This window comes from Oncorhynchus kisutch, linkage group LG19, assembly GCF_002021735.2.
Source record: "Oncorhynchus kisutch isolate 150728-3 linkage group LG19, Okis_V2, whole genome shotgun sequence".
NCBI lineage: Eukaryota > Metazoa > Chordata > Actinopteri > Salmoniformes > Salmonidae > Oncorhynchus > Oncorhynchus kisutch.
The window spans coordinates 18,723,987-18,744,767 of record NC_034192.2 but is presented as its reverse complement, the minus strand read 5'-3'; the positions used below and the strand labels follow the sequence as shown (position 1 = coordinate 18,744,767).

The 20,781-nt window shown below is 42.5% G+C and overlaps 1 long non-coding RNA gene across 1 annotated transcript in view; it reads right to left on the bottom strand.

Annotated features, from left to right (window-relative positions):
- LOC109864403 (uncharacterized) overlaps positions 1-16,539 on the bottom strand; it is a 33,940-nt gene extending 17,401 nt beyond the window's left edge. Inside the window, exons 1-2 of the long non-coding RNA XR_002251441.2 lie at positions 15,909-16,539; positions 14,805-14,903 (exon numbers count right to left, since the gene is read on the bottom strand). This is a non-coding gene — a long non-coding RNA (uncharacterized LOC109864403). The remainder of the gene's footprint in view (positions 1-14,804; positions 14,904-15,908) is intronic.
- Between the last annotated feature and the right edge of the window lie 4,242 nt (positions 16,540-20,781).

The following is a 20,781-nucleotide window of genomic DNA, read 5'->3' as shown; positions in this document are numbered from 1 at the left end:
TATATATATATTTTATCTGAACTACCTCTGAATTACTTGTGTCATGGTAAAACACTTGAGAGATTAATGATTTGTAATATATTGTTACTCATAGTATTTGGAACCTGTGATTAACCGAAAGTGATAGCTAATACATTGTCAATTATAGCAGAAACAGTAACGAACTCCACTCAAGGGAATTCTTCTAACCCACTTCCAACAAATGTAACTAATTTGAACTAATCAGTCTTGTACAATCAGAAAACATACCCCCACAACCCCATATCTTTGTTACCTGCAATTCTTACTAGGCTTATATCTTCTCTCGGTCAACCTTGAAAAAAGCACCAAAAAAACAGCAATGATTTCTTCCTCTTGTAGTACATTGTGTGCAAGCCAGGCTGGCGGGTCTAGGGGAGAAGTTCTCTTGGTTGTCCCTCTTAAAGACTCATGCCGGCCGTTGGTTCTGGCAGGTGCCACGTCATGGCTCTTCCGGCGAGGACAGGCCTGTGAGGAGAGGAATCGACCCAATCGAGCCCTCCACACCTTACGCCCCCGAACAGTACTACACACCAGAACTACCCAGGGGAGCTCAGAGAAAGAGACATGGGCCCTTATTGACTAATTTAAAAAATGCATCTTTCTTTCCCTCCCCCCTCCCTCCCTCCTTTCCTTCCTTCCTTCCTTCTTTCCTTCCTTCCTTCATCTTTTCCTTGAAGTAATAACTGATCTAACATCATGACTAAGGCAATGACTGGATTGGTGAAAGCTAGTAACTGTATCCTAACTTGAATTTATCCCACTTAATCCAACTTGTGTTAGGTCATTGATTACCTCAAAGAAGGAAGGAAGCATTTTTCAAATAGGCCAATAGATATAAACTCGACCCACACCCACATTCTGGGGTAGCCAAATCCGAAGCGCAGGGCTCTAATTCTTATTCATCTTCATATTTCAATGGAAACTTTTCTCTCCTTTGACTATATCATATAATATACAGTATGTACACAATCTATGTCTATGTGGTTGCTAAAGTGGGGTTGAAGTAAGTATTCTTCAAGGGTATAGATTATATTATTATTGTGGTAAACCATATTTAAACCATATTTGAGAGAGTAATATGTGGTAACAAAATTATATAGATTTGATGTACTCAAAGCGTACATTCAATGTCACTTTCTATATAATGGTTTGATGATATTTGTTTATCAAGACAAAGACAACTAAGCACAATGAATGTGTTGCTCATAATAGCTTCACCATTTCTGTCAAAGTGTGTAATGTTATCATGACTTACCTAGCTGGTCAAGGGCATATCCTAAAATTGAAAAATTAAAGAGTGCTAATTGGTCAACAAGTCTGTAGACACCATCTAGTCTTTCTGTAGTATATTAGTTATTTGTCTATAATTGTATTTTAGTGAGGGATCACCCTATGGGAATCAAACATCTAATTTCTGCCAATAAGAAATTCGAATAGATATACTTTTAGCTTGAAGCAAATTAACACTGTAATTAGAATGACTAAAACATTCAACCATAGGATTAACGTATGTTATTTTCTGCAGTATCTCACTTATTCCACCTGGTCCTCTCTATCTATTGTACAGTATATGTGTAATGTATACATACAATACACGTGGATAGACGTACATATGCATTTAAAATATATAACAAATATTGAAATGTTTTTGTTTAATTTCTTCTGATTAAATGTAATTAATACTGATCCAATTTAACCCCAAATTAAACAGTCAATAGCCTACAATTAATAGTTTTTGGTTTTGTTGCTTACTTGCTAATATGTTTAAATGTAAATGTTTCTTATTGAAGTGGTGCATAATGATATAGCATAATTTTATTTTTTTGAGAACGCTATACTGTTGGAGTCATGATTCTGATTGTAGCTCAGAACGTTTTTACAAACATAGTTTTAAAAATATATAAAAGGTCTTGGTTTTTGCTTTAAATTAGTATCCTAATGAACATAAATGATTTGTTTAGATGATGTAACTGTAGTCTATACCCACTAGCGGTGCGTTGGTAAAATCCAAGGGGAAAAAGCCATATTACAACCTATGGGTTGTGATAATTGCACTGTTTGCTCTAGAACCTGTTAATGGCTTGACACCGTGATAGATAGGCCTGTGGCTGAGACAATAAGAAGACAGACACAGTGGCAGAATAAATTCAACAACACATTTGTTTCATTACAAAACCGGAGAGCAACATCTTTCCTGTGAAGTTCACGAAACATATTGCATGCAGCAAACTATTAAACAACTATTTATTTAGAACCACAGAGTGTTACCGCAAGTCACAAAGAAAGCATGAGCTCGATCCACTATTCCAGCACCATTTCAACTTCAACATCATCAAATCACCTCTGCTTAGTCTAATACAGTGACAACTAAAAGATACCAAAAACTATTTAGTCCAAACAAAGTAAGCTATATATGATGTAGCTGTCAATGGTACTGATTTGTGTGTGTGTGTGTGTGTGTGTGTTTGTGTGTGTGTGTGTGTGTGCATGTGTGACTCACCCTAATTGCAGAGAAACACCAACGTCATCCTACTCTTTCATGCCTATGTTCTATAACTATGTCATACAGTACACGCATTTAGTTTTTGTTGTCCTGTACTACCTGGCTAAAATACTTGCTCGCTAGCCTAACTTCCTTTCATGGGCAACGATACGCCAGGCCAGCTAGTTAACCTTAGCCTAACATTAGTTAACATTACTATACTATTTCCATACTATTTCCTCAGGCCAGGGGCACAATGTATGAATTTATGGTTAGATTAGAACATACATAAAAATTATTGGCCAGTATGGAGAATTAGGTAAAACCACAAGTCCAAATCCCTATCTCCATTGATGGCTTTATTTAGGAAAGGGATTATTTTAGCTAGCTAGCTAGCCACTGGAAGACAACAACACCGTGCAACAATTCAAGTTTGGCTTGTGATGTGATTGGTCTGAAGCCAAATCCAAACTGTCTTCCCTTTACACTTTTTTTGGTGCACCAGAACCATTTACAGCTGAACTCACTCAGTTTAGCTGATTGGCAAATATTGTATACTTTTTTTTAATCAAGGGAGGCCAAATGCTTGCTGGCTTCCCTTGCATTCAATGCTATGGGCGGCAACAATGTCATACTTTTTCTGACCAGACAGCATCAGATAGATCCGCTACACATACTGAGACAGAGGGGCGCTGTTTCGATCGCTCCGATGCTTTCTCCGGTGAGACATGCAGCCTCTTGCAAATTGAAGAAAATGTATGAAACACAGAGAGGCGAAAGATGAATTATTTAGTATGCTGTTTTCTCTTTCCTTCCCTTGTCATCCATGAATACACACCGGTCTACACCGTCATTTCAATGAGGTGGGGCGGCTCAAAGGGGTTAAGACGCTAACAGTCATGTGCGCGCCACCGGCAACAAAAGGTCCCCTATGTTGGGTGCATACAGATAAAGGAGCCTCCTTTGTGTGCTGTGTTTCACATAACGCAGGTCGGCCATGGGATGCATGCCAGGTCTGGGTCTGTCTGTCTGCCCCTCTGACTGGAGAAACAGCGACACACACACACACACAGACACACACACACAGACACACACACACAGACACACACACACAGACACACACACACACACACACAGACACACACACACACACACACACACACACACACACACACACACACACACACACACACACACACACACACTGCCTTCTGTGGCCACACATAAAACACATAGGGAACAATTTACGGATGTGGATTAAGCTTTGTATTCCTGGTTTAAAATATAATAACTCTAACCCTAATTCATACTAGTAAAATATCCTCAAAAGGGTTGTATATTCAAGAATATGTCTATTTCACAGATAGTGCTTCCAAAATCAACAGGAGGCTAGGTATTAACAAGAAAATAAAATGTTCTCACTACATAACTTGCTGGGATATTTCTATAAAATACTAAGTCTAAATGTCAGTGGTGATATTTGAGCTAATTGTTTTGCAATAAGTTCCTCCTAGTCTTTAATAAGCATAATAACATTCATCATGTTGTGGCAAATCCATTTTGGAGAAATGAGTTACCTCAAATTGCCCACCATTGTTTGCTGTTATTCTATAAATTGTAATAAAACAATAATCGCAGGATCAGGAAATGAGGTTTACAGCATCAATAGTTCCGCATATACCACAGAGGGTGTGGTGGTGGTAGATAAACGTATTAAGATTCTTATCTACACAACACATACATGTCCATGCACAGAGCCCCTCCCTCTGCTCATATGTCTCTTATACAATCAGAACACTGTACAATGTATGTTCATTTAACTTTTGTAAATACTGCTTCAGTATTACCATGGGGCCCCCTTCCCATTCCCGTATTGCAAATGTCACTAAATATGTCCATTTTCTCTCACACACACAAAATAAGGGCAGAAGAGCCTTGCCTGAACACACCACAGAGGGTAAAAAAAAAGAATATAAAGAGTCCCAATGAGTTCCTTGGCATGTTAGTTTTCTTCCAGGCAGTCCCTATTGACCTGTAAACCTTTGTGACTGGAACAAATGCAAATGGCGCTGACTTGCTCACACAGAAACACTAAAGGCCTATTCAAACGAGGGCCTGCCAACAATGCAGCAGCGCTGGTGCCCGGCCCGCAGTGCAGCTCCAGACTGGGGACTCAAAGGCCCAGGGTGTATCCCAAATAGCACCCTATTTCCTATAGTGCACTACTTTTGTCCAGGGCCCATAGTGCTCTGGTCAAAAGTAGTGCACTAAATAGGGAATATAGTGCTATTTGGGACGCAAACCTAGCCTCCCAGGAGCTGGTTCACAGTCACATGGTTCACTCCTCCAGCTCAAGCTCCAGCCGTCTGGCACAGAGCAGAGGGGCCATCCACTTTCATTAATTCTCCTCCATGACTTCATATATACACACGCCCATCTGACCAGCTAACTCTGTCTAAGGAACTCTCTCTTAGTTAGCAAACAGAGTTTACATTTGATATAATTCTTCTAAATGTAATTGATTTACTTCCACTGTTTTCAACTTCAAATAAATGTTCAACATAATTGTAAAAAACTTGCAAACTGCAAGTTGCAAAAAACTAGCAATAAACTAAAAACTGAAAATGTATTTACTACAAAAACTTGATGAAAATGTATATAAATTACAATACAATGTTAATACAATGATGTTCATTTCCAACACATTTGTGATGATGTGTACATTTCCAGCAGTAGGGATTTAATGATGGACAGGGATCTGTAGTGCTGAGTCAGCCACATCTGTAGAACACCTGCAACAAACAGCCACATGACCCTGAAAGAACCGTCCAGGGGGGAGAGAGGAAGGAGGAGAGAAAGAAAAGGATGGGGGGGCAAGAGAGGGGAGAAAGGAGAAAAAGGATGATGAGGCGATAAGGACTGAGTCTCAGACAGAAAGAAGAGAGGGACAAGAAATAGGGGAGAGAGTGATACAGAGCAAGAGAGCGAGATGTAGAGACCCAGTGAGCATAGCCTTGTTACTGAGAGAGGCCGCCATAGGCAGACCTGGCTCTCGAGAAAAGAAAGGCTATGCGCCCATTGCCCACAAAAAGAGGTGGAAACTGAGCTGCACTTCCTTTACCTCCTGCCAAAGGTATGACCATATTAGAGAGACATACAGTGCATTTGGATAGTATTCAGACCGCTTGACTTTTTCCACATATTGTTACTTTACAGCCTTATTCTAAAATGTATTAAATTGTCCCCCCCTGTCCCGTCAATACCCCACAATGGTCTCCCGAGTGGTGCAGCGGTCTAAGGCACTGCATCTCAGTGATAGAGGTGTCACTACAGACCCTGGTTCTATTCCAGGCTGTATCACAACCGGCCTTGATTGGGAGTCCCGTAGGGCGGCGAACAATTGGCCCAGCGTCATCCAGGTTAGGCCGGGGTAGGCCGTCATTGTAAATAAGAATTTGTTCTTAACTGACTTACCTAGTTACAAAAAGATTACATTAAAATAAAATAATTACAAAGCAAAAACAGGTTTGTATAATGTTTTGCAAATGAAGAAAAAAGAAACTGAAACATCACATTTATATTAAGTATTCAGACCCTTTATTCAGTACTTTGTTGAAGCACCTTTGGCAGCGATTACAGCTTAGAGTTTTCTTGGGTATGACGCTACAAGCTTGGGTTTCTCCCATTCCTCTCTGCAGATCCTCTCAAGCTCTGTCAGGTTGGATGGGGAGTGTTGCTGCACAGCTATTTTCAGGTCTCTCCAGAGATGTTCAGGTTGAAATCCGGGCTCTGGCTGGTCCACTCAAGGACATTCAGAGACTCCCGAAGACACTCCTGCGTTGTCTTGGTTGTGCTTAGGGTCATTGTCCTGTTGGGAGGTGAACCTTCGCCTCAGTCTGAGGTCCTGAGCACTCTGGAGCAGGTTTTCATCAAGGATCTCTCTGTACTTTGCTCCATTCATAGTAGTCTCCCAGTCCCTGCTGCTGAAAAACATCTCCACAGCATGATGCTGCCACCACCATGCTTCACCGTAGGGATGGTGCCAGGTTTCCTCCAGACGTGACACTTGGCATTCAGGCCAAAGAGTTTAATCTTGGTTTCATCAGACCAGATAATCTTGTTTCTCATAATCTGAGTCTTTAGGTGCCTTTTGGCAAACTCCAAGCAGGCTGTAATGTGCCTTTTACTGAGGAGTGGCTTCCGTCTGGCCACTCAACCATAAAGGCCTGATTGGTAGAGTGCTGCAGAGATGATTGTCCTTCTGGAAGGTTCTCCCATCTCCACAGAGGAACTCTAGAACTCTGTCAGAATGACCATCGGGTTCTTGGTCAATGCCCTTCTCCCCCGTATTGCTCAGTTTGGCCGGGCGGCCAGCTCTAGGAAGTCTTGGTGGTTTCAAACTTCTTCCATTTAAGAATGATGGAGACCACTGTGTTCTTGTGGATCTTCAATGCTGCAGAAATGATTTGGTACCCTACCCCAGATTTGTACCTCGACACAATCCTGTCTCGGAGCTCTACGGACAATTCCTTCGACCTCGTGGCTTGATTTTTTCTCTGATATGCACTGTCAACTGTGGGACCTTATATAGACAGGTGTGTGCCTTTCCAAATCATGTCCAATCAATTGAATTGACCACAGATGGACTCCAATCTAGTTGTTGAAACATCTCAGGGATGATCAATGGAAACAGGATACACCTGAGCTCAATTTTGAATCTGTGCATTATTTTTCTAAAAACCTGTTTTCGCTATGTCCTTATGGGGTAATGTGTGTAGATTGCTGAGGGGGGGGGGAAAGTATTTAATCCATTTTAGAATAAGGCTGTCACTGTATTTCTCACAGATCACACAGACCCCAAAATCATTTGAAAACAAATCAAACAGGGCAACCAGTGGAACACAAACAACATTGTAAATACATCCCATATTGATCTGTTTACTTATCTTCCCCTACTTTTCATGCCACAACTATTAACACATTGTTAAAAACACTGTACAAAGCTGATAACATAACATTTGAAACTTCTTTATCCTTTTGAAGAGAGAGAGAGAGAGAAATGATGGGGACTCAAGGGGACTCAAAAGCCTCAAAAATGGTTATATTAATCCGTCTTATTCCCTCAGTATACCTGGCCACCTTTGCCTGAAAAATGTCCTTCTCCTAAAAAATGCCATAACTGACTTCCATCTGTCCTTCAAGAGGAGCATTCACACCTTCATTTATAAAGGTTATAATATACTGACTTGTCCTTGATGTCATTCAACTGGGTCCAACTGAAACCCCATTTTGTTCCCTCTAATATAATTCCAGTGTGCAGCTCATAACTGAAATCCCTAAAGTTTTGGTTCCCAAGTACAAAATGCCAATGATACATTCAGAGAAAGTCAAAAACCACTCTTGGCACAACTGTGGGAAGCATTGGCGTCAACATGGGCCAGCTTTCCCGTGGAATGCTTTCGACACCTTGCAGAGTCCATGCCCCGACGAAATGAGGCTGTTCTGAGGGCAAAAGGGGGTGCAACTCAATATTAGGCAGTTGTTCCTAATGTTTTGTACACTCTGTAGTAGTAAACGGGGGGGAAGTGAAAAGCTGAAGCTGAAGTTGATGTTGAAGCTATAAAGTTGCTTCAGTACCGGGGAATGGACAGTCTGGCCACCTTCAATGCATACATGGTGGTATATTGGTATACCTGCAATGCACTGGAGTGGGTATGTCTTCCTTGTGGTCTGGTTTGTCTCGATAAAAGGCCTCTGGTTGTGCTGAGAAATACCATGTACAGGGAAAATATCCAAACATCTAAACCATACTGAAATTGACTATACAAACCTCTAGCACTGTATCACTCATCTTAACTGTTTCCAAAAGCTCAGCCACCTCTGACTTGGAGAGAAGAACAAAAATATGTCAGAGTATTTAATGTACTCCTCCATGTACTATAGTGTTATCACATGCCAGATTTCTATCCATGTCAAATTCCTTATTTACAGGTCTTTGTATATGCACAAAGACACTCTCTAAACATTGACCACACAGTCTAGATATCACAAACATGTATAAAGTCATGCAGAGAGTGTGTTATTTTTTCCAGTGTGTAACTACGGGTCAAGGTTCTCTCTGGAATTTAGAACCAAGCCGGAAGAACCTGCGGAGCTCCCCACAGAGATTTGTTTAATTTGCTTACAGGATTCATGAACTCTTCTTTTAACTCAGGAACTCAACTCGGCTCTCACTCACTACGTCCTATCCTCTAAAAAAAAATATTGGCACGAATAGGGTGAGAATAACTCAGCCAAAATAGACAATAAAGCAATATAGGGGAGAGGAGAAAAACATGGCAGATTGCAGAGGGTTGATTCAGTGCAAGGCAGCAAGGCTTTGGGTTTTTGTTTTTTTTCTTCTTTTTCTTCCTCCTCTCTCTCCCAAATGACTCACAGTGGAAAGAAAAGCCCTTTTCCCTGTCCTCACATGACCTTGAACATGAGCTTCCTGTTATAGGCTGAGAGGAGGAAACACCCAGAGCAGAAAGAGAGGCAGAGAGCAGGGTCATATTCTCTAGGCACCAAACAGAAGAAAACGGACTCAAAATGAAACGCTCGTTTTTGTTTTCTGTTGCAAAACCTTTCGCTACGGTGTCCACAATAAACACGACCCAAAGCTGAACAGAGCGGAGAGAGAGCAGAGAGCTCGGTCACACTGGTTGACAGAGGTAGGCCTTCTGTGTCTCGCCCCCTCCCTGGAAGAAAACTAACATGCCAGGGATCTCTTTCACTCCCTACCCTCTCTCTCTCGCTACTGCCTGAACTCTTCACCGAACGCCTGAGAATTTAGGTCAAAGCTGGAATCCGTTTGCGATATTACAACAACAAAGAAGTCACTGCGTTGCACATACGATAAAAGAGAATTGCACACTGCTCTATGTTTGCTACATACCTCAGACTGAGACTGCCATCGTTGAAGTTGTTTGTTGTGACGTCAAAATGAGGGGGTGAACCCACAGGTTCTGGTTCTGGCCCAACCCATCGGTTTCTGGAACCAATCAGAACAGTTAGAATGTGTTTGCGTTCCACAAATTGCTCCAGACTCATTGCGGAGAAGAAACTAACGTGAGTGGCATGTTTTACGCCACTCCGAGGTGAGTGGCGTATTTTACCGCGTCTGAGCGTAAAATGGCGCCGGAAGAATTGGCAGCAGTTTTACGGACGCCCAACCAATTGTGCTATTGTGTGTTTTTTTCGCGTTATTTATAACTTATTTTGCACATAATGTTTCTGCAACCGTATCTTACGGCAAAAAAATTGCTTCTGGATATCAGGACAGCGATCCCTCACCTCGGATTAGACAAAGATTTTTTCTTCAACAAGCAGGACACACGGGACATTCTCCAAACACCCGACAAGGTCAACATCCCAGTTATTTGCAAGAGGAAGAGACGCAGGTACAGAGGACACAGAGCGGGGTGCCTCGTAAGGATTCGCAGAAGGCGAGTGGGAAAGATGCCGTTTACCGTCAATTTCACTCGCCGACGTGCAATCATTTGGACAATAAATGACACTTGGTACAATCACGAATATCCTACCAATGGGACATAAAATTGTAATATCTTATGTTTCATGGAATTGTGGCTGAATGATGATATGAATATTCAGCTAGCGGGAAATACGCTGCACCGGCAAGATAGAACAGCACACGAAGGGGGGCGGTCTGTGCATATTTGTAAACAAGAGCTGGTGCAGGAAATCTAAGGAAGTATCTGGATTTTACTCGCCTGAAGTAGAGTATTTTGTGATAAAATGCAGACCACACTATTTGCCTAGAGAGTTTTCAGCTATACTCTTCGTGGCTGTTTATTTAACACCACAGACGGATGCTGGCACTAAAGAACGCACTCAGTCAGCTGTATAAGGAAATAAGCAAACAGGAAACCACTCACCCAGAGGCAACGCTCCTAGTGGCCAGAGACTTTAATGCAGGGATACTTAAATCAGTTCTACCTAATTTCTATCAACATGTTAAATGTGCAACCAGAGGGAAAGAAATTCTAGATCACCTGTACTCCACACACAGAGACGCGTACAAAGCTCTCCCTCGTCCTCCATTTGGTAAATCCGACCAAAATTCTATCCTCCTGATTCCTGCTTATGAGCAAAAATTAAAGCAGGAAGCACCAGTGACTTGGTCTATAAAAAAGTGGTCAGGTGAAGCAGATGCTAAACTACAGGAATGTTTTGCTAACACAGTCTGGAAAATGTTCCGTGATTCTTCCGATGGCATTGAGGAGTACACCACATCAGTCACTGGCTTTATCAATAAGTGCATCGAGGACGTGGTCCCCACATTGACTGTTCGTACATACCCCAACCAGAAGCCATGGATTACAGGCAACATTCGCACAGAGCTAAAGGGTATTGCTGCCGCTTTCTAGGTGCGGGACTCTAACCCGGAAGCTTATAAGAAATCCTGCTATGCCCTCCGATGAGCCATCAAACAGGCAAAGAGTCAATAGAGGGCTAAGATTGAATTGTACTACACTGGCTCCAACGCTTGTCTTATGTGTCAGGGCTTGCAAACTATTACAGACTACAAAGGGAAGCACAGCCGCGAGCTGCCCAGTGACATGAGCCTACCATATGAGCTAAATCACTTCTGTGCTCGCTTCGAGGTAAGCAACACTGAGGCATGCATGAGAGAATCAGCTGTTCCGGATGACTGTGTGATCACGCTCTCCGTAGCCAACGTGAGTAAGACCTTTAAACAGGTCAACATTTACAAGGCTGCGGGGCCAGACGGATTACCAGGATGTGAGCTCCAAGCATGTGCTGACCAACTGGCAGGTGTCTTCATTGATATTTTCAACATTGGAGTGGGTCTAGGGTTTCTGGGATAATGGTGTTGATATGAGCTATTGCCAGCCTTTCAAAGCACTTCTGTAGCCATGAAGTGCTTTGAAAGGCTGGTAATAGCTCATATCAACACCATTATCCCAGAAACCCTAGACCCACTCCAATTTGCATAGTTCCCAAACAGATCCACAGATGATGGAATCTCTATTGCACTCCTCACTGCCCTTTCCCACCTGGACAAAAGGAACACCTACATAAGAATGCTATTCATTAACTACAGCTCAGCATTCAACACCATAGTACCCTCAAAGCTCATCACTAAGCTAATGATCCTGGGACTAAACACCTCCCTCTGCAACTGGATCCTGGACTTCCTGATGGGCCACCCCCATGTGATGAGGGTAGGTAGCAACACATCTGCCACACTGATCCTCAACACTGGAGCCCCTCAGGGGTGCGTGCTCAGTCCCCCCCCCCCTTTACTCCCTGTTCAACCACGACTGCATGGCCAGGCACGACTCCAACATCATCATTAAGTTTGCAGACGACACAACAGTGTAGGCCGGATCACCGACAACGACGAGACAGCCTATAGGGAGCAGGTCAGAGACCTGGCCGGGTGGTGCCAGAATAACAACCTCTCCCTCAACGTAACAAAGACTAAGGAGATGATTGTGGACTACAGGAAAAGGAGGATTGAGCACGCCCCCATTCTCATCGACGGGGCTGTAGTGGAGCAGGTTGAGAGATTCAAGTTCCTTGGTGTCCACATCACCAACAAATTAGCATGGTCCAAACACACCAAGACAGTCGTGAAGAGGGCACGACAAAGCCTATTCCCCCTCAGGAAACTAAAAAGATTTGGCATGGGTCCTCAGATCCTCAAAAGGTTCTACAGCTGCAACATCGAGAGCATCTTGACTGGTTGCATTACTGCCTGGAACAGCAATTGCTCGGCCTCCGACCACAAGGCACTACAGATGGTTGTGCGTACGGCCCAGTACATCACTGGGGCTAAGCTGCCTGCCATCCAGGACCTCTACTCCAGGCGGTGTCAGAGGAAGGCCCTAAAAATTGTCAAAGACCCCAGCCACCCCAGTCATAGACAGTTCTCTCTACTACATTCATGTACATACTACCTCAATTGGCCCGACCAACCAGCGGCCCCGCACGCACATTGGCTGACCGGGCAATCTGCATTGTGTCCCGCCACCCACCACCCACCAACCCCTCTTTTACGCTACTGCTACTCTCTGTTTATCATATATGCATAGTCACTTTAACCATATCTACATGTACATGCTACCTCAATCAGCCCAACTAACCGGTGCCTGTATAAAGCCTCGCTACTGTTATAGAGTCGCTACTTTATATAGCCTCGCTACTGTTATTTTTCACTGTCTTTTTTTACCGTTGTTTTTTTATTTCTTTACTTACCAATTGTTCACTTAATACTTTTTTTGCAATGTTGGTTGGAGCCTGTAAGTAAGCATTTCACTGTAAGGTTGTTGTATTCGGCGCACGTGACAAATACATGTAGATTTGATTATCCATACTTTAGCTTCACACTGCTACAGAGGGCTTTGTAACATTTAAAACTCCTGTGACAAAGTCGAAACCAACTACTGTTTCAACTTGTGCAGAAACCTGGCTGACCAAAAGCTGCAGCATCATCCCTCTTTGAAAAAACATGTTCTTCTTTCAAATTAAGAAATAATTATGATGCAGAACAGAATATCTCAGAACAGCACAGCCCTGTCCTTGACCTGAAATGCCCTTACAGGGACACCATCCAATGCATCATCATCATCATATCTAGTCAACTATTCATAGAGAAGAATATCAGGGCTCTGTGCCTTAGTTTAGGTTTCAATCAATTTCTGGGGGTGAAAACAACGGCATAGAGAATGGTCAGGACCGGAGAATTACGAGAGAGACAGCTTCGTGTCACTGGTCTCCTGTTCATTCCAATCAAGATTTTTTTTTGTTATTCTGTTCTAGAGTAAACTGAGGGTAAATCATGCCACTGACAAAGTCATACCAATTCACAAGTCCACAGGCTCTTTCCCTCTTTCTTTACTGCTTAGAATCTGAGAAACCAGCCCTTGTCCATTGTCTCCAGCCACCTGCGTTTGCCTTTTTGCCTCGTTTCCCCAGAGCACAATGGCTTTCCTGTTTATAGCCACAAGTGTGTTTTATAAACGTGCAATATACTGGTTATTAATATATCACATTAAAGATGCCTATCACCCTGAGCCATCAGGGGCCACAGGGTCATGATGATCCGTTACATACTTGGCCCCTGTCTGCTCCTCTTTCCAGAGAGCAGCAAGGAGAGGAGAGAATGTGGCCGACGACAAATGCCAAGTTTCTGTCATCCGTTGCTGCGGCTCCCAGAATTTTGGGAAACATCGCTTCAGTGCGATTGACAAGCTGGGTTCGGCATCACCAGAGTACCAGAGCACTAGGCCAGGCAACAAAATCAGCTTCCAGTTGCAGACGCAGCACTAAAATAGCCAGATGTGCAGAAAGAAAACCTACGACTGTCTTATTAGGCCCGTCTGGCCCAGGCCATGACACTTATAACTTTGATTGTGTCAAATAAAATAAAATCTTGCCAACCGAATGACAGGAGGAGCAAATTGAATGTTATCTTTGACAGAAGCAGGAGAGCAGTGAGAGACAACTATTAAACAAATGGAAATAAAGTCTCAGGGTGACCGATTGATTTCCCAAGAGTTGTCAGAGAGTAAAACTTTCCCTTAATACTGTCAATTAGAAAATGTTTGATTTAAAGCTGTTAATGTAAATTAAGATGGGGCATTAGTTCTAAATATTGATAATTATTTAAAGAATATATATACAGTATATATAAATATATAGATAAATACATAATCTCTCTCTCAGTTGAATTGTGCAGGTGACAGCTTTGGCTGTGAGAGTTAACCTGTCGTGTAGGGCCTACTCTGAGTACCGACCCCAGTGCTGTGACTGACAAGGTTCAAGGTTCAAGGCTCAAGGCTCAAATTAAGAAGTAATCAACATTTTCTGCCATGTTTACGGGAGATATTTCAGATCAATGTCTCTAAATATAGGCCTTTTTAGATAGATGAAGGATGGTCAGGGCGTATAGTCAGAGTATGTGATCTTTTTCACATTAACAGGTTTTCCCACTGCCTATTTGATTTAGAAATGATAAGCTTATACATTCTCTATAGAACTAATAACAATTACTTGACAATCATTATAAATAAGAAATACAAGTTTCACTCAATGTTTTTCATTTGTAGTGCAGATCTAAAATGTAATGCATTATGCACTGAATCAATCATATTACAAAATGTTTCACCCAGCAACTACAGCACATTTAAATAATATTTTGGAAGGTGTCTCATTACGATTTAAACTGTTATTGTGTCACTGAATAGTTACATAATAAAAAATAAAAAAAACCTACCTGTTATAACAACATCTATAACATGCATTCTTCAATTCTTTTACTTTCTGTTGATATGAAACGTCCACTTCTTCAATGTCCGAGGTGGAGCAGCCAGCACTGAAACACAGAGATCACAGCACATTTCAGCACTTTTAACAGGAACACCCTTGTATCTTTGCATCTGAAAATGACAATTGATCAACAGCAAAAATGGCAAATAGTAAAAATATTCTGAGGATGACTTACAGCTAAATCATTTTAGGCTATAGTAGGCCATTTTCTTCCACATACACACAGGATGCATTTCTGAGATTATTATCAACATCATACCAAAACTCCAACTCATTTCAACTCTTCAAAGATGTCAATTGTCTCCCAACTTTCAATAGTTCCTTTTTTCATACATACAAATAAATAGGCTTAGACCTATAGAGGCTTGATGCCCAAATGTCACTTTTCAATGACAGTATAATAGGCTATAATCCATTAAAAAAATATATTTGAGGGAAAACCACATGGAAACAGATCGCAAAACCACACAATCAAATCATACCCCAGAGTCGGGTCATTTACGAGTAAACAGCTCAAATTGGCGAAATAACATTTGTTTTATTAAATGCACATTTGTTCAAATGCCACAAATACACATTTTAAAATGTGTCGTCTTTATGGTGGATTAGTAGAGATGGTAAGGCTATAAACATTGTATTTCAGCTCTCTGTTAAGAACAACCAATAGAAAATGTATCATATAAAACCATGCACTAAAACTGACGTCTTTCTTTATTTAACTGCAATTGTGAAATTAAGGCTATAGCCTATCATCCCCTTTAATCAAAATAGAAATACACTATACATTGATCTTGGCTTGTTTTGTTTTATGTCATTGTTAAGGATCAACATAAACATTTTGGGGGCGATTTAGTTTGCGTTTGAAATAACTACCCGCGAAAACTTAATTCATACTTGCCTACGACTGTAGAACATCTCAGTCTTTGAATCGTGTCATCCACCCCACTGAAAATACATGCAATCCACCGGCAAGATAACACATGATTTGGAACGGCTATTCCCTTCAATAAATGCGGTTTATTTAGTATTTTTATGGAGCACATTAACTTACGTTTAGTTTATTGTCTTCAAAACATCTGTATTTTCCTCATTTCTCCTCGTAGTTTGTCACTGAATCACAGAATAATGAATATTGCTTATGGAAGAAAAGAAGACTAACGTCGATCACACATGGACGACAATTTCAAAATGAAGTTCAAGTTCAAGTCCTGAGCGACAGTCACGCTGTGTTTCGTCTGTCTCCCCCCGTAACTATCGTGTCCTCGCTGCACAGCGGCAACAATGATGCGAGTGTGAGAAAAGACGACTAAGCTACGTAGTGATCCGTGCTCTGAGTCGATACATTGTAACAGTGTAGCAAAGTAGGCCTATATAAACTTCGGCCAAAGAAGCATCCATAGCAAACGGAGCTGTGTTGCGTTCGCCGGCTCTTTAAGAAATAATCATAAAGAATAGGCTACCAGCATGTCCTCGCTTGCCACATCCGCGGCGGGGCCGGACTATTAGTAGACCGGACAGACTCACTGTGTTCCCTCTGCCATAGCTCAAATAGATTTGAGAAGTTCAGCTAAAGTGAAATGTGATTCGCGGCTGCCTGCCTGTCGCTGCACTATCTCAGCTATGAAACACACTGGACCTAGCATAGGCCGACTACAATGACATATTTACAAAAGATAAGAGATGTCGATAGTGTGGAGCATTTGCCTACTGCGAACAAAAGGGCAATGCACACGCATCCGATTGAATATTGCTATGAAAAACTCGAGGCACCACGTTTAGGCTACTCCTGTTAATTTGTTTATTACACTAGTTTGTATTACACGTGTACCACACTAGTTGCTCCATAAGAAAACATGGAAAACATTGCCTTTCAATAACGCAATCGGAATTCGTCCGGTCTATCCAAGTGTTAAATGGAGTCCTGAACTGCCAATGTATACCTACGAGAATAGACTTGAGACTCATGTTCATACATGCTAACTGTCAGCATATTTGGTAATTTTACCGAGGCAGTTTCAATTAAATGAAAGTGAGAGGCATAGGGCTAGGTCTCAAACACACATTCTGTCAATGTAGGCCATCATAACAATTTCATAATAATTTCCAGGCATGTAGGCCTAGCCTAATTTCCCCCAAATTCCTTAACCAAATAGGCACCCAATAAACGAGTAGGCTATAGGCCTCGGACCAAAGCACCTGTTTAGCCTACCTGTGTCAACTGGAATAAAGCACGTGCTATAAGTTATTTTTCTTCCTCCTTGCATGCAGTGTCAGGTGATATCATGCCTGGATTTGATTTGGCTATATTACTCCATGTCAACAGATATGATGTAGCTATTGTACTCTGTTATACTGTACTAGGGTTCAACATGTCTATAGGAATTATAGATGAGTGGTAGCTCCTTTGTGGTATAATAAAGGTATTGTAAAGGATCATGGTGCAAGACAAGAAGACACTTTTCCCCATAATTAGCCAATGGCTATAACACACTCTGGTGACTTTACAGGCTATAGGGTACAGTGCTCCCGTTGTTTAATTTGGGTAACAGGGCTCCCATAGGCCCACAGTTCAGGAAAAACGTTTCTACAAATGTATTCGGTTTTAGAATGCTAAAAATATATGTTAGGGCCTACATAAAGTTTTACTCATACTTATTCCAAATTCTATGGAAGCCAGTTCCAGCCCCCCCCCCCCCCAACAAAATCTGACGACAATTTACGAGACAGTGGGTCGTTATTATGAGATACACTGCCTTTGTAAAGTATTCTTACCCCTTCAATTATTCCGCATGTTGTTGTGGTACAGCCTGAATTTTTTCTCACCCATCTACACAAAGTACACCATAATGACGAGGTGAAACATGTTTTTAGATTTTTTTTTTCAAATTTATTGAAATTGAAATACAAAAATATCTAATTTACATAAGCATTCACACCCATGAGTCAATACTTTGCCTAAGCACAGTTGGCAGCGATTACAGTTGAGTCTTTCTAAGTAAGTCTCTAAGAGCTTTCCACACCTGGATAGTGCAACATTTTCCCATTATCCTTTTGGTTGTTGATCATTGCTATACAACCACTTTCAGGTCTTGCCATATATTTTCAAGTAGATGTACAGTACCAGTCAAATGTTTGGACACACCTACTCATTCCAGGGGTTTTCTTTATTTTTACTATTTTCTACATTGTAGAATAATAGTGAAGACATCAAAACTATGAAATAACACATATGGAATCATGTAGTAACCAAAAAGTGTTAAACAAATCCAAATATGATGACAGCATTGAACACTCTTGAACACTCTTGGCATTCTCTCAACCAGCTTCACCTGGAATGCTTTTCCAACAGTCTTGAAGGAGTTCCCACATATGCTGACCAGTTGTTGGCTGCTTTTCCTTTACTCTGCGGTCCAACTCATCCCAAACTGTCACACCCTGATCTGTTTCACCTGTCTTTGTGCTTGTCTCCACCCCCCACCAGGTGTCTCCCATCTCCCCTCATTATCCCTGCGCCTTCTTCTCCCATTGCCTCAATGCCATGGAGAGGAATTATGATGTGGGGAATCGGGAGCTTCTCGAGGCACTGGCTGGAGGGGACGGAACATCCGTTCATTGTGTGGACCGACCATAAGAACCTGGAATATCTCTGCACAGCCAAGCGTCTCAATTCCAGGCAAGCTAGGTGGGCCCTGCTCTTCACCCAGTTCAACTTCTCCCTCTCCTACGGACCGGGATCCAAGAACATCAAGCCGGATGTGCTGTCACGCCGCAATAACCTCGCGGCTACACCCTCGGACTCCGAGACCATCCTTCCCACCCCATGTCTGGTGACGGCACTCAGCTGGGGATAAGGGAAGCAGGTCCATGAGGTGCAGCGTTCCCAGCCAAACCCCGAGGGGGCCCAGATGGGGATGTTCCACCCCGTCTAACGGCCGGTCAGAGCAAGCTAACCAAGACTTGGAAAACCCTTTTTTGCTGCCTGGTCTCCACCATTCCCACCACCTTCCTTGCTCTGCCACGGGTCTCTCACCCTTTGAGTGTTCCCTGGGCTATCAGCCCCCGCTCTTCCCTCAGCAAGAGGAAGAGGTCGGCATACCTTTGGCCCAGATGTTTGTCCGCCGCTGTCGTCATACCTGGAAGAGAGCACGGTCGGCCCTTCTCAAGACCACCTCCAGGTATCGATGACAAAGGAATGGCTGTTCACCCAGGATCTGCCCCTCTGGGTGGAGTCCCACAAACTTTCCCCCTAGTTTAACGGCCCTTTCCCCATCTCCAAGGTCATTAGCCCCTCTGCTGTTCATCTTCTGTGGCCCCGTACCCTCCATATACACAACCCCTTTTCATGTGTCTGAAATCAAACCCATGTCTAACAGCCCTTTGTCTCCTGTTTCCATTCGGCCTGCCCTGACCCTGAGCCTGCCGTCCTGTACCTTGCCCCACCACACTGGATTATTGACCCACCACACTGGATTATTGACCTCTGCCTGCCCTGACCCTGAAACTACCTGTTTTTCTGTACCTTTGGACTCAGATCAGGATTACTGACCTCTGCCTGCCCTTTATCTGTCATTTTGCCTGCTCCCTGTTCTACTATAGTAATAAACTTGTTTTACTTCGACACTATCTGCATCTAGATCTTCCCTAAAACGTGATACAAAACCGTCTAATTTGGGTTGAGGTCAGGTGATTGCGGAGACCAGGTCATCTGATGCAGCACTCCATCACTCTCCTAGGTCAAATAGCCCTTACACAGCCTGGATGTGTGTTTTGGGTCATTATCCTGTTGAAAAACAAATGATAGTCCCACTAAGTGCAAACCAGATGGAATGGCGTATCACTGCAGAATGCTGTGGTAGCCATGCTGGTTAAGTGCGCCTTGAATTTTAAAAAAATCACAGACAGTGGCACCAGCAAAGCACCCCCACACCATCACACATCATCCTCCATCCTTCACGGTGAGAACCACACATGCGGAGATCAGCCGTTTACCTACTCTGAGTCTCATAAAGACACAGCATTTGACACAACAAAAATCTAAAATTTGGACCAATCAGACCACAGGACAGATTTCCACTAGTCTAATGTCCATTGCTTGTGTTTCTTGGCCCAAGCAAGTCAATCTTATTATTGGTGTTCTTTGGTAGTGGTTTCTTTGCAGCAAGGCCTCCGCAATCTCCACTGAACAGTTGATGACTTTTTAATTGTAATTTTTTATTATTTCACCTTTATTTAACCAGGTAGGCTAGTTGAGAACAAGTTCTCATTTACAACTGCGACCTGGCCAAAATAAAACAAAGCATTAGCCCCTCTGCTGTTCATCTTCTGTGCAAATGGCGTGAGGAGGTAAGTCAATAAATAGGCCACTGTAGCAAGTAATTACAACTTAGCAAATTAACACAGGAGTGATATATGTGCAGATGATGATGTGCAAGTAGAAATACTGGTGTGCAAAAGAGCAGAAAAGTACATAAAAACAATATGGGGATGAGGTAGGTAGATTGGATGGGCTATTTACAGATGGGCTATGTACAGCTGCAGCGATCGGTTAGCTGCTCGGATAGCTGATGGTAAAGTTAGTGAGGGAAATATAAGTCTCCAGCTTCAGTGATTTTGCCAATTCGTTCCAGAAAATCTGCTATCTGGATTTGGGTAAAGGAGAAGCTGGGGAGGCTTGGGCAAGTAGCTGCGAGGGGTGCGGAGCAGTTGGCCGGGGTTGGGATAGCCAGGAGGAAAGCATGGCCAGCCGTAGAGAAATGCCTTTTGAAATTCTCAATTATCGTGGATTTATCGGTGGTGACAGTGTTACCTAGCCTCAATGCAGTGGGAAGCTGGGAGGAGGTGCTCTTGTTCTCCATGGACTTTACAGTGTCCCAAAACTTTTTGGAGTTAGAGCTACAGGATGCAAATTTCTGTTTGAAAAAGCT